The following is a 14,521-nucleotide window of genomic DNA, read 5'->3' on the forward strand; positions in this document are numbered from 1 at the left end:
TTTCCCACTTCCTTCACTGCTTCTGCATCCTCCACCTCCTCTAGGGCCTCCACCTGCGCACTCAACCTTTGCCTTAACGAGACACGCATTCCAAGGGTGTGGAGCGAATACACACCACCTCCGTACTGTGCAGTCAGGGCTCACCGTAATCAGGCAGTCTGCAAATTAATATGCCTTGGAGATCGCAGTCATATAGGTGAAGAGTTGTGGGCAGCTCTCCAGGCTCAGTTTGAGCAATGGCTGTCTCCTCTGAACCTAGAGCCAGGGAAGGCCGTGTGCAATAACGGTGCAAACCCGTTAGCGGCCCTAGGCCGAGACAAGCTAGCACACATGCCTTGCATGGCTCACTTACTCAACCTGGTGGTACAGTGATTTCTCCGCCACTATCCTGGCCTGGATGAGCTGCTTCACAAAGTACGGAAGCTGTGTCCTCACTTCCACCATTCACAACCCTCATGTCATCGACTTGCATCGATACAGAGGTCTTTGTCCGTGCCAGTTAACAGGTTGATCTGCGATGTACCAACGCGGTGTAATTCCACTCTGTACATGTTGGAGTGACTGTGCCAGCAGCAACGAGCTCTGATGCAGTATGTCATGACGTATAGCTTGGGGCAACGCAGTACTGACTTGGGGCATATGATGTTTGTGGAGTGGGAACAGATTAAGGACCTCTGCACCCTTCTGCACGGTTTTGAAATGGCTACTAAACTGGTTAGCGCTGACCATGCCATCATCAGCATCACTATTCTGGTCATTTACATGCTGGAGCAAACTTTGAATAACCTGCGGCAGGAGGTGGTGGCCCCAGAAGAAGAGGAGGATGCGGAAGGGATACCGATGTCTCAAATTTCCAGACTGTCATCACACAGGCGGATGCCAAGTGATGGTGGATTACAGCAATCAAGGGGGGTGGTGGTACCAGGCAAACTGTTAGTGAAGGTGCAAGAGCAGAGGAACTAATGGAGGAGGAAGAGGTGAAAGGCGAGCAGCTGTCAGAGGATGAAGAGGATAATCATCCCCTCTCGTCTGAACGTGGTTGGCAGGAGGGGATGGAGGAAACAAGCATCAGTGTTACGTAGCCCACAATACAGCCTGACTTTGGACCTCCTGTAAGAGCCCGACATATGAGTGCCTTCTTGATGCACTATCTGCAACATGATCCCCATATAGTTAGGATTCGAAATAATGCTGACTACTGGGTTGCCACGTTATAAGAGTCAATTTTTCCAGATGCTTCCCGCCCTGTATCGAAACAAGCTTTTAATCAACCTTAATAGAGGTCTTCCCCAAGATAACAGTGAGGCACACAGTGCATCGCAGCTGTAGTCTTTCTACCTCCGGCACGCCAGTTTGTCAATGCCAAAACATTAGCAGCAGCAGAACCCTAAGTGGCAGAAGCAATTTCTGGAAGTCATTTCACACATTTTTTGCACCAGCTCCTGCACCAGCACAACAGTACAAGTCTGACACGTGGTGAACAACTGGAGAGGATGGTGCAGGAGTATCTAGAGATCAATATCAATACCATCAGGGAGGGTTTGGACCTTTTTACATTTTGGTAGTGTCTTGATGGATAAGCACACCCGGCTGTCCCCTGAAAGTGTAGACCGCCTAACTTTCATCAAGATGAACAAGTCATGGATCTCCAAGGACTTTTTCACCCCAATTGTAGACTGTACAAAGTAGACGATGTTGTCATTTTGAGTGTGCTGCGTTGATCTCTTGAAATTCCAGTCTGTGATATGGCTTCTGTGCCTGCTCTTGCTGCTGGTTTTAGGCTCTAATTTTGGGAAATGTGGAGAATTCTGATTGTGTCTCCATCCATTGGATTGGCTATATTGAGACAGGTTTGGGTCTGCGTTAAACTACTTGTAGTCTGATGACATTGATGCCACTTCTGTGGTGTTAGGCCCTCATTTAGGGCAATGTGAACACTCCTGGTTAAATCTCCATCTCTTGGGTTGTCTGTACTGGAAGAGATGTGGGTCTCATTTACACTATTTCTACTGTAGTGAAATTGATTTCACTTTGCTGGCGTCTGCCGCTGATTTTTGGAAATGTGGGGAATCCTGAATGGGTCTCCATCCATTGGGTTGACTGCAGTGGAAGAGGTTTTGGTCTCCATGTATTTCTATAGTTATACTGTAGTGAAATTGAGCATTTGGTGCAGATATTATTCTCCCCAAACGGGTCCACAAACATGATAAACTCTAAATTGATTTTCAATAAACAACCATCAGCCGCCCCATCAAACACCTCTGCTGCTTCTTCCTCCTCCTCTCTTACCGTGCCAAGTTGTGTCACGCAGGTGTCCGACAGAACCAGCTGTATACCTGCTGCAGTTAGGCTCAGTGACAGCTGTAAGTGAAGCGGACATGCCTGCTGTGTTTGCTTCTCTGAGCACATCACACTTTTCTCAATCCACCGTAACATCTCCGTCTGCACCTCACTCACGGTCTATCGGTTTGTCCGTTTCACTGTACTCTGCCCTTTCTCAGCACTGCAGGCAGCCCTCAATCCCGCTGTTGTGGTCACGTAAAAGATTGTTTCATCCTACACATGACAAAGCTAAGAGGTTGAACTCCACCATCTCCAATCTGTTGGCCACAAAAGTGGTCTTAGGTCCTATTTTTTAAAATGTAAACCCTTCCGATAGAGTCTGCATCTCCTGGGTTGGCTGTAGTGGGACAGGTATGGGTCTGCGTTAAACTACCTGTAGTCTGATGACATTGATGCCACTTCGGTGGTGTTAGGCCCTCATTTAGGGCAATTTGAACACTCCTGATTAGGTCTCCATCTTCTGGGTTGGCGGTACTGGAAGGGGTGTGGGTCTTATTTACACTATTTCTACAGTAGTGAAATTGATGCCACTTTGCTGGCGTCTGCCACTAATTTTTTTTAAATGTGGGGAATCCTGATTGGGTCTCCATCTATTGGGTTGGCTGTAGTGAAACCTTCCTGGTCTGCAGTCTAAGTTGTATAAGGTTGCATACCACTCCTTCCTGCACGCTGATACAGACTCTGCCTGCTGCACTCCTGATACAGACTCTGCCTGCTGCACTCCTGATACAGACTCTGCCTGCTGCACTCCTGATACAGACTCTGCCTGCTGCACTCCTGATACAGACTCTGCCTGCTGCACTCCTGATACAGACTCTGCCTGCTGCACTCCTGATACAGACTCTGCCTGCTGCACTCCTGATACAGACTCTGCCTGCTGCACTCCTGATACAGACTCTGCCTGCTGCACTCCTGATACAGACTCTGCCTGCTGCACTCCTGATACAGACTCTGCCGGCTGCACTCCTGATACAGACTCTGCCGGCTGCACTCCTGATACAGACTCTGCCGGCTGCACTCCTGATACAGACTCTGCCGGCTGCACTCCTGATACAGACTCTGCCGGCTGCACTCCTGATACAGACTCTGCCTGCTGCACTCTGATACAGACTCTGCCTGCTGCACTCTGATACAGACTCTGCCTGCTGCACCATCTAGTCTGTCCTACTGGGTCCAGCTGCTGTGCATCCTTCAGTCTGTCCTGGAGTGGCACCTGGAGTTCATCGGGAGCCAAGTCTAACCTCACCATCAGAGGCTCTAGTGAACAGTCTGGTGCTCGCTTAGTCATGCCCCTCCAGGCTCTCCGGGGTCCGTGGCACAGTGGTTCCACAAACCACGTCCGTGACAGTGCACCCTCGCAGGCAGGGTCCTCTCTCCTGTTGTACCAGTCAGTGACCCCTTTTGACATGTAAAGCGCAACTGAAATGTTCCCTCATGCCTAGTGGTGACAGCATCATGCTCTGGGATGTTTTTCGGCAGCAGGGACAGGAAAAATGTTCCGAGTCAAGGGGAAGATGGATGGTGCGAAATACAGGGATATTCTTGAGCAAAACCCCTTTCAGTCTCTCAGTCATTTGAGATAGGGAAGGAGGTTCACCTTCCAACAAGACAATGACCCAAAGCAAACTGCTAAAGAAACACTCGAGTAGTTTAAGGGGAAACATGTAAATGTTTTGGATTGGCCTAGTCAAAGTCCAGACCTTAATCGAATTGAGAATCTGTGGTCAGACTTGGAGATTCCTTGAAGAGCCCAATGTAAGTCTATGGGAAACTCGAGCATTTTTCCGGCGGCCCCCCACCCCCACCCGGAGGTCTGCAGAGGGCCTAAAAATTGCCCAAATTGATGGGAACAGTGCTCAAATGACATGGGAACAGAATGGGGAAGACCCCTGGAAGCATCTCTGACTCCCATGTCACTGCTGTGAACAATGTTGTCAGAGTATTACACCACTTTTACGGACTCACAATAAAACATACAAAAATTAAACCAAAATGGATTTTCCTGGGAAAAATGTTAAGGAACATCCTTTCCAGGGTAATAACATGTCTATAAGGCAAAATAAATAAACAAAAATGATCCTCCACAACTTGGGCTATGTTCACACATAGCGTGGTTGATGCGTTTTTGCACTTTTGCATTGCTTTCAAAGGTGAAAAATACATTTACCAGTAAATGTAATTTTAACATTTCACTACCTTAACTTCCCATGTGGTGTGCAAGATCATGATCAGACACATCCTGTTTCATTTATGAAGGAGGGACTCTGAAAGTCTAAAGCTAAAGCTTATTTTTATAGGGCCATTAGGTGGTCCTTACTATTCCTAAAGGGCCAGCAGTCGGTCCTTTACTATTGAAAGAGGGCCATCAGCCGGCTATGCTTTGTTGTTCCCATTATTAAAGAGTGGGTCTCCTGTACTGTTATTGCGTATGCAGTGACTGCAATTGCTGCCAAAAATTTGGATACACCCCAATACCCCTTTGAAGAGACATAGAGGAGGGCCGCAGTAAAAAAAAATGTTCACATTATAAAGGAGTGTGTCGCCTATAGTGGTAATGCCCATGCAGTGACTGCAAGGGCTGCCTAAATTTGTGAAATACCCCAATACCAATTTGAAGACACATAGAGGTGGTCCTCCGTAACAACATGTTCCCATTAGAAAGAAGCGGTTCTGCTATATGTAATGAATGACCCAAAAGGGGACATTACAAACATTTCTGCATTAATAGGAGTCTGTATAATCATTTATGCTTAGATGTATTACCTTTTGTCACTCTGTTAAATTAAATGTAAATTGTAAATCTGTAATACCACTGGAGACCAGCAAGTGGTGGTATAAAGGTTGGCAGCAGACAGTATTGGAGGATGTCTGATAAACATCCTCTATAGTCTTGTCAGTATCGTGACCAGGTGGAGTTGGCAGTTGGCGGTTAGAGAATGTCAAGCCTGTCTAGAGGTGAGGCGTAGGGTACAAGGGCTGCTAGGATTAAGTATATTGCCAGAAAATCTTTTTAGAGCCCATCGCAGCAAGGCCAAATCTTTTCCCATATCAAAGTATCAGTCCCGTTGCCATCCAGCTGGCACCTGTATGGAAAACCAGTATTGCAGTTAAATGCTGAAGAACCTGCAGTAGAGAATTGCATTGTTGAAGCAGAAGAACCTGCAGTGGAGGACTACAATGTTGAAGCTGAAGAATCTACAATGGACAATTGCACTGTTGAGCCTGAAGAATTTACAATGGAGAATTGTGCTATAGTAGCAGAAGAAACTATAATGGAGAATTGGGATGTAATATCAGAAGAACCTATAATAGTTCATCATCAAAATATTTGATAAATGAAAACATTGTTGAACCAGAGATCCTTGAAGAAGTGATGCTTCCTCAAGATAACCGCTTAATATCTCTGTCTTTTGAAGATGTATCTGGCAGCATTGAGCAGAATGCATCTCAAAAACTTCCTGATATTTTCTTTATAGTAAATACAGGAAGTATATGTAAAAATGACAGTATGATCGTTGGTCTGAAACTTCTGATGACGATATTGAATATATACATTAATATATAGAACCTCTCTAAAATCAAAAAGATTTCCAGGAAGATATTCCTGAGCATCCCAGATTATTACCAGAGGAAGTGAAACATCTTCAGGAACTGACTCCAGCAAATAGGACAAAAAAGTCCTTTAGAAAGCACTCTGGTTCAAATAGTAGTCTATATGAAGCTGATGAAAATATGTTACGGCATCTAAAGGATCGTGAATAAAACTCTAGTAGAGGGCAATGAACCATCAGGAGAATTCTTGCAGGATGTGCCAGAGATGCGGAAAGATTGCCACCTGCTTGCCAGGCAAAATCAAACGGAACCAAGTTACGCTAGAAGAGTTGAAGGGGGAGAAAATTCCGATGCCGGACCTGATCAGGTGACCCCCAGGAAGGATTTCCTGGATATTAAAGTCCAGCGTGCCAAGACACAGGCAGATTTGGGGCCAGGCTGCAGAGTGGAGCATATGTTCTCCAGAGGGACCGCAGAGCCCAGCACGACAGGCCTCAGCCGGCGACCTGCGCTGCACTAGAGTGTGGCACCGCCTGAGAGGCTCCGGACTCCTCACAGAAGCCCCCTGAGCCCTGCGCATGTTGGTCAGAGTCAGTAAGTAAGTCACTGAGTAAGTTCCCGGGACCCACTGTCGCCTGTCAAGAGCTGAGGTCTGGATACCCTTACCCCAAGCGTGAGAGACTACCATTGACGGTCAATCCGAGAAGAGCTGAGAGAGGACTGCAACAGGAGAGATGCACCAGCAAAACCGGAGGAATCGCACAAGCAAATAGGGCCATAACTTCCAACTCTCACCTACGGTACCGGGGACAGTTGGGATTAGGATTTCAGGTTGGGTGGGGGCCAATTGGTGCGTGGGAGGCTAAACTGGATCTGATAGACTTTATCCGGAAGAGACTTGTGGCCTGGCATGAAGAACCGGTGACCCACGCTAGGGCCATACAAAGAGAATTCAAGTGGTGACTGCATGCATCACACTTTTTCAAAGAACTCTACCATTATTCACTGAAACAATTTCTTATTGTTTTTCCAAGTTGCTGTTTATTATCCCTGTTACTAACTCCCTTGAACGATACTTCTTATACAGATAAAGTGTTTTTTTTCAATCTGACTGTTCCCGCCTTCTGTCTCTGTGCGTTGCATTCCGGCACCTCTGTTACACAACAGCAAGACAAATCATGGTAATGCTGCTGTAACTAGAAATATTAAAGACCCTGAATGTGCTACAAGAACAATCCATAAAGAGATTTCTAGGTCTGACTTGGACCAAGTCTTCTCTGGTAACAGAACAGTGTCAGATGATCTTACTCAGAACACTCTTGACATGGAAAATGTAAGGTTTACTTGTAATTTAAAGGAGATTTTACGAAAGTCGTCGAAAGAGAAGTAAATATATGGACCTCGTTTTCAGACTATGTTCGACTCCAGGAGGATTCCTAGCTGTTCACATACTACAATGAAGTGTAGAAATCCTCTGTTTATCACTGTGCATTGCCCATACCGCAGTACAGACTGTAGGAGATCTGACAGCAGACACTCAAGCACATACAATACTTCACCCTACTATGAGGATGAATTATGGGATGAACCGGCGGTTACCTATTGAAGGACTATAAGAAAACTTAGAACTCGAAGATATTCTCCCTTTAACTTCAGTCGATTAAGGTATGAAACGTCATCGGACAAATAAAATTCTGACATCTCTGTCATCCTTAATGAGTGTGTACAATTCAATCACTTAAATTTGAGTAATGTTGGCTTCGGTAACGCTGCAGTAGGTAGAACTTCAGCCAGTCAGCTAGCAGAGAAGGGTGGCCAGCAGGCAAGAACATCTCTATGGCTATGTGCCCATGATGCAGAAATGCTCAGGATTTTTTCCTGAGAGTTTCTGCATCTCCCTGGCAGAAAAAAACGCATGCGGATTGTACATGCGTTTTCCTGCCAGGGACATGCGGAAGTGAAGCGTTCTTCACTTGCATTTCCGCATGCGGGTGTCAAGCGCTTTCCAAGCGATTTTAGCATCATTTGGAAAGTGCTTGACAACTCGGTCACACTATATAAATCCATGCAAACCGCATGGATTTATATAGTGTGACCCAAGAGAATGTCAAAAAATAAAAAATAAACCTATACTTACCTTCCGATGGCCCCTGCAGTCTTGCTGCGCTCCTGTGCTGGCTGCCGGCAGATCATGGTACGCTGTACTGAAGGACCTGCCGTCACATGACTAAATGACGTCAGTGCAGGTCCTTCAGTCCTGCGCGATCTGTAGGCAAGCACAGGGAAGGAGTCCGGGGGCCGTCGGAAGGTGAATATAATCTTTATTTTTTATTTTATTCTTTTTTTTTTACAGCTTTTAGGGTACCTGGGTGTGGAGGAGAGTCTCCTGTTCTCTACACCCGGGTATCATCCGCAGATTAGAACGCGCCAATTACGCAAGTACAGATGCAGTCTTGCGGACTTGGCGCGTTCTAATGCAAGTCAATGGCGGCGAAAAAGCAGCACTTCCGCAAAATAATTGGTAGTGCTGCATTTTTTTCTGCAATGATAATCCGCAGCGGAAATTTCCACAGCATGTGCACAGCACATGCGGATTATCATTGGGGGACATGGCAGCCTTCTACCATGCGTTTTTTAAGCGTTTCTGCAGCGTTTTTGCCACTGCGGAAACGCTGAAAAAGCGCATCGTGGGCACACAGCCTACCAGTTTCTTCCAAGTCCCAATCTTATAAGAACATTATATCAGATCTGTGTACGAGTCTGCACTCAAGGTTACAGAATGTTGCAAGAGAGACTGAAAAATGTCTTTTTACATATACAGTAAGGCTGCGTGCACACGATGCATTTTTCATGCGTTTCCGCTGCGGAATTTCCGCAGCAGAAACGCATCAAAAACGCATGGTAATCCACACCCCATGGTCCCCAATGGCATTCCGCAATGTCAATGCACATGCTGCGGATTTTTCCGCAGTGTTTCTGCAGCGCTCACAAATCCGCAGCATGCTCATTAATTTTGCGCAAGCGCAGCGGAAGTGCCGCCATTGACTTGCATTGAGACGCATAGAATCCGTGTCTGTACATTTGTACAAGCGGATAATATGCGTTTCAATGTGCGGATGGTACCCAGTTCTGGAGGAGAGAAGACTCTCATCCAGACTTGGGTACCATTGTACCTGTAAAAAAAAAGAATAAAATAAAAAATAAAGTTTATATTCACCTGTCCGGCGGCCCCTGCAGCGCTTCTCCTTCCAGGACCTGAGATGACGTCGCGGTCATGTGACCGCAGCCTGTCTCGCAAGATGCCGGCAAGCCAGGAAGGAACCAAGAAGGAGCGCGACAGCACACGCGGCGGCATCGGAGGTAAGTATAGCTTTATTTTTTTTATTTTTACGGTCACACTGTATAAATCCATGCTGTTAGCATGGATTTATACAGTGTGACCTAGTTGTCAAGCACTTTCCAAGTGATGCTATCACCTGGAAAGTGCTTGTCAGTCCGCATGCGGAAACACATGCATTAACGCATGTGGATACGCATGTGAATCCGCATGTATTCCGCATGTATTCTGCAGGAAAAACGCATGCACAATCTGCATGCGTTTTTTATGCCAGGGAGATGCAGAAATGCTGCAGAAATTTTCTGCTTCATTTCTGCATCGTGGGCACATAGCCTTATTGCGTATGCAGTAACTGCAATGGCAGCCTAAATGTAAGAAATACCCCAATACCAATAGAGGAGGGCCTCCGTAACAACAACATGTTCCCATTAGAAAGGAGCGGTTCTGCTATACAGCTATTGCGTATGAAGTGATTGTAATTGCTTGCAAAAATTTGGACGCATTCCAATGCCCCTTGGAAGAGACGTAGAGGGCCTCATGAAAAATATGTTCCCATTATTAGGAAGTGGGTCTCCCATACTGTTATTACCTATGCAGTGAATGCAAGGGTGCCAAAAATTTGGACACGCTCCAATGCCCCTTGGAAGAGATGTAGAGGAGGGACTCATGAAAAATATGTTCCTATTATTAGGAAGTGGGTCTCCCATACTGTTATTGCCTATGCAGTGAATGCAAGGGCTGCCAAAAATTTGGACGCACCCCAATGCACCCTTGGAAGAGACGTAGAGGAGGGCCTCATTAAAAAAATGTACAAAGAGGGAAAATGAAAAGGGAGAGTCAGCTCACCGGTGGTAGAATTATTCTTGCTTCCCCGGAAAATCCTCAAAAGGAGCCACCCTGGGTCAGGTCGATTCAATAGTAGCACAAAAGGGAAATATCTCCAGCGTAGAATGGGTTAAAAACTTCAATCTTCCTTTATTAAATACAAGTTAAAAGTAGATGAATTCAACCACCAGTTGATAATCCCAGAAGTTGGGTATTAACAGTCTGACCGACACGTTTCGACTCAATAGGTCTTAATCATGATCATGAAACGCTTCAATCAGACTGTTAATACCTAACTTCTGGGATTATCAACTGGTGGTTGTATTCATCTACTTTTAACTTGTATTTAATAAAGGAAGATTGAAGTTTTTAACCCATTCTACGCTGGAGATATTTCCCTTTTGTGCTATCATTAAAAAAATGTTCCCATTAGAAAGGAGAGGGTCTCCTATACTTGTGATGCCCATGCACTCAGTGCATGGGCTGACAACCATTTACCCCTGGGGGTATACATGAACATACTGTATAACAAACATTTCCTATGGGCATCATAAACACCCTTAAAAAAATTATGTGGGTGTTGCATCACGGACCACGGTCACCCTGGTGACATTGTGGTGGAGGATGAGAGGAGAAGGATGAGGACAACAGCAAATATCCAAAATCAGGAAGCATATACCCATGCCTGGGTGTGAAGAGGTGCATGGGAATAGACCGCCCCAAGAAAAGACACTGGATTTGAGTTTACGTTACGCTGCTATCATTCGGTGGTATTGAGAAGTCTGGCCCAATCCAGCCCTTGTTCGTTTTAATAAGAGTCAGCCTGTCAGCATTTTCAGTTGACATGCGGATGCACCTATCAGTTATAATTCCCCTGGCGGCACTAAAAACCCGCTCTGACAAAACGCTAGATGCAGGGCAGTTCAGCACCTCCAAGACGTAGAGAGCCAGTTCATGCCACGTGTCCAGCTTGAATACCCAATAATAATAAGGCACAGAGGAATCAGGGAGGACTTTGGTACAGTCGGCAAGGTACTCCTTCAGCATCTTCCCAAACTTTTCCCTCCTTGTGAGACTGACCTCTGCTGCCAGCGTTTTCAGATGGGTATTTTTTTAATAATTCCGCAACAAGGGCCTTCTGGTACTGCCCCATTTTAGCAGAACTGTCCGCTGCGGGAATAAGAGATAGAAAGTTCTCCTTGTAGCGTGGGTCTAGAAGTGTCACCAACCAGTAATGATTGGCACCCAAAATTTGGAGAATGTGAGGGTCACGGGAAAGGCAGCGTAACATAAACTCAGCCATGTGTGCCAGACTGCTAACAGCCAAGATGTCCGTGTCCTCACCAAGAGGACGACTGACCATGCTCTCCTCCTCATCCTCCTCTTCCCTCTCCTCAGGTCATCCACATTGAACAAACGGTATGACAGTTGTGCGGGTAGTACCAGCTATAGTGCAGGAAACTAGCTCCTGTTCTTCCTCCTCCTCTTCTTCATTGTTACCCAATCCATGTTGGGATGAGATGAGGCTGGGCTATATGGAATCACCCTGTATGGTTCCTTGTTCCATCTCATTGTTCTCCGCCTGCAATGCCTCCTCTTTACTTGTGAGCAGCGACTGTTTCAGAAGACAGAGAAGTGGGACATTGACGCTAATTATGGCGTCATCGCCACTCACCATTTTGGATGATGGCGCAGATGTCTGACATCCATGCCCACTCCTGAGGTCTTATGTGTGGAGGCTGACCTGAATACTGACGGCTATATTGATGCTGGTAGTCAATAACTGCCCTCTGCTGCTCACAAATTCTTCCCAACATCTGCAAGGTTGAGTTCCAATGCGTGGGGACATCGCACACCAGTCGGTGAGCTGGAAGCTGCAAACACTGCTGAAGCACAGCAAGGGCGGGAGAAGCTGTAGCTGACTATCTAAAATTGGCACACACGTGACACACTTTGACAAGCAAATCCAGCAGATCCAGGTAGGTTTTGAGAAACCGCTGAACCACGAGGTTAAGCACATGGGCCAGGCATGGTTCATGTGTGAGCTTGCCTCACTTCAGAGGCGCCACCAGGTTCCCAGCCATAGTCACACATGACCATGCCTGGCTGTAGGTTCAGCGGTGTCAGCCACAGATTAGCCTGCTCTTTCAGAGCTGTCCACAACTCTTCAGCAGTATGTGGTTTGTCATCTAAGCATATTGGCTTCAGCACAGCCTGTTGCTGCTTGGCTGAGGAAGTGCTGCAGTGCTTCCAGCTTGTGTGGTTATTTCAGAGATGGAGGCTGAAGAAAAGGAGGAGGAGGTTCAAGAGCTGTAGAATGTGGGGGCAACCCTGATTGACCCATGCCCACAATCCTCGGCATCGGGAGGACGTGTTCCGTCCCAAGGTCAGACTGGGTCCCGGCTTCCACTATATTAACCCAGTGTGCCGTCAGCGAGATGTCCCATCCCTGCCCACAAGCACTTGTCCACGTGTCTGTGGTTAGGTAGACTTTCCCAGTAACTGCGTTGTTGAGGGCATGGCTAATGTTCTGGGACACGTGCCTGACTAATGCGGGAATGGCACACCGGGAGAAATAGTGGTGACTGGGGACGAGTACCGAGGGACAGTCGCCTCCATCAGGTTGCAGAAAGCTTTCGTCTCCAATAGCCTAAAAGTCAATATTTAGAGAGCAAACATTCGCAAAATGTGTGAGTTTAGTAGTGCAGCCTGTGGGGCGTTGGCTGCGTATTTGCGCTTGCGTTCCAAGGACTGGGGTAGGGACAACCGAACGCTGCGCTGGGACAAGGACCTGGACATGCTTGTTGATGGTGCTAGTTGAGCGTGTTCAACGACAGGTGCAGGGTAGGAGGCATGTTGGCATGCGCCATGGACAGGGGATTGGCATGCACACACAACAGCGGAACAAGCAGTGGTGTCACCCGCAAACACTGTTGCTGGACCCTGGGGATCGGCCCACTTAGTCGGGTGCTTTGCTGCCATGTGCCTGATCATGTTGGTGGTGGTCAGGCTGCTAGTTTTGCTACCCCTGCTGATGCTGGCCTAGCAGATGGTGCAAATGGCCTTTTTGGGGTTATTTGTAGAGTCTTTAAAAAACAACCAGACTCAGGAAGACCAAACAGTTGTACTGGCAATTTCAGTCGTGTTGGTGTTCCTTGGAACGGTTGCCCGCCTTGTGTCTGTGGCCACCATACTGCTTGCTCCTGTCTGTTGTGGTGCTACGCCTCCCTCCCCCTGTGTCCTGCTGTCCTCGCTCTGCATGTCACCTTGCCAGGTTGGGTCAGTGACTTCATTGTCCACCACTTCGTCATCCACTTCCGCACCCTGGTCCTCCTCCTGACTTTCTGGCAATTGTGTCTAATTATCATCATCCACCTTTTGCGACAGTAATTGCACTTTCCCATCGTTGCCTTTGTGTGACTGTGGCTGCTCAAATATTTGGCCACGCTACACGCATTCTCCTCTTGACCCGCTTAAAGCTGGCCGGGTGAGAGGCCTGAATCTATAAATGGGAAAGTGAACAGCTCTTCTGAGTGTCCAAGTGTGGGATCAGTTGTCTCCAGGCACTCAGCATGGTGTAAGAAAGGAGGATCAGGGTGAGGAATATGCAGTCAAGACTTCACGTCCACTTCTCCCTCCCTTGCCATGCGCCTTGCCCTTTTTAAATGGAAGATAATATTTTCCACGTTCCCTAAAAATGGCTGGATTTGTACCGCAGTTATATGTGATACATCACCCATGGTTTTAAATAGCAACCCTGTAGTTTACTATTCTTGGCAGCACCACGTTTGAATAGCTTCACTGACACACTACTACAAACTCTAAATGGAGGACAATACTTTCCACGTTCACTACAAATGGCTGAATTTTTACTGCAGTTATATGTGATACGTCTGACGGACACCCACGGTTTTAAATAGCAGCCCTGTAGTTTACTATTCTTCACAGTGACCACATGTGAATAGCTTCACTAACACATTGATGCAAAACTGTAAATGGAGGACAATATTTTCCACGTTCACTACAAATTTTTGGATTTTTATCTCTGTAATATGGGATCATGATGGAAAAGATCTGGCTGTATTCTGCAGTGCTAACAAGCAAATGGAGCACTAAAATGGTGATAAGGAAGGTAAAAAAAAGAATTAGCCCTGGCCCCTGATATCTGGTGCTATGTCTACGGATATCTGTAACAGCAGCAAGCAGACAGAACATGCAATGGGCCATCTTGTGCTGTATACACTGCCACAAACCCTGCCTGCTTGCCTGCCTAACTCCTGCTATCACAACTGAATATATGCAGCTGGATTAGTCCTCAGAAGGACTGTTAGTTCAGATGGATATATATATAGATATATATATACAGCCTCTGGCTCACACACTGTCCTCTGTGTGACAGCAGGGGGACCGCAATACCCAGAGGCTGTCACAGGTGGTGACTTCAGTAACGTTACCGCCGGTCAA

This window comes from Phyllobates terribilis, unplaced genomic scaffold (assembly GCF_046119375.1).
Source record: "Phyllobates terribilis strain yellow unplaced genomic scaffold, ASM4611937v1 Scaffold_5__5_contigs__length_657084704, whole genome shotgun sequence".
NCBI lineage: Eukaryota > Metazoa > Chordata > Amphibia > Anura > Dendrobatidae > Phyllobates > Phyllobates terribilis.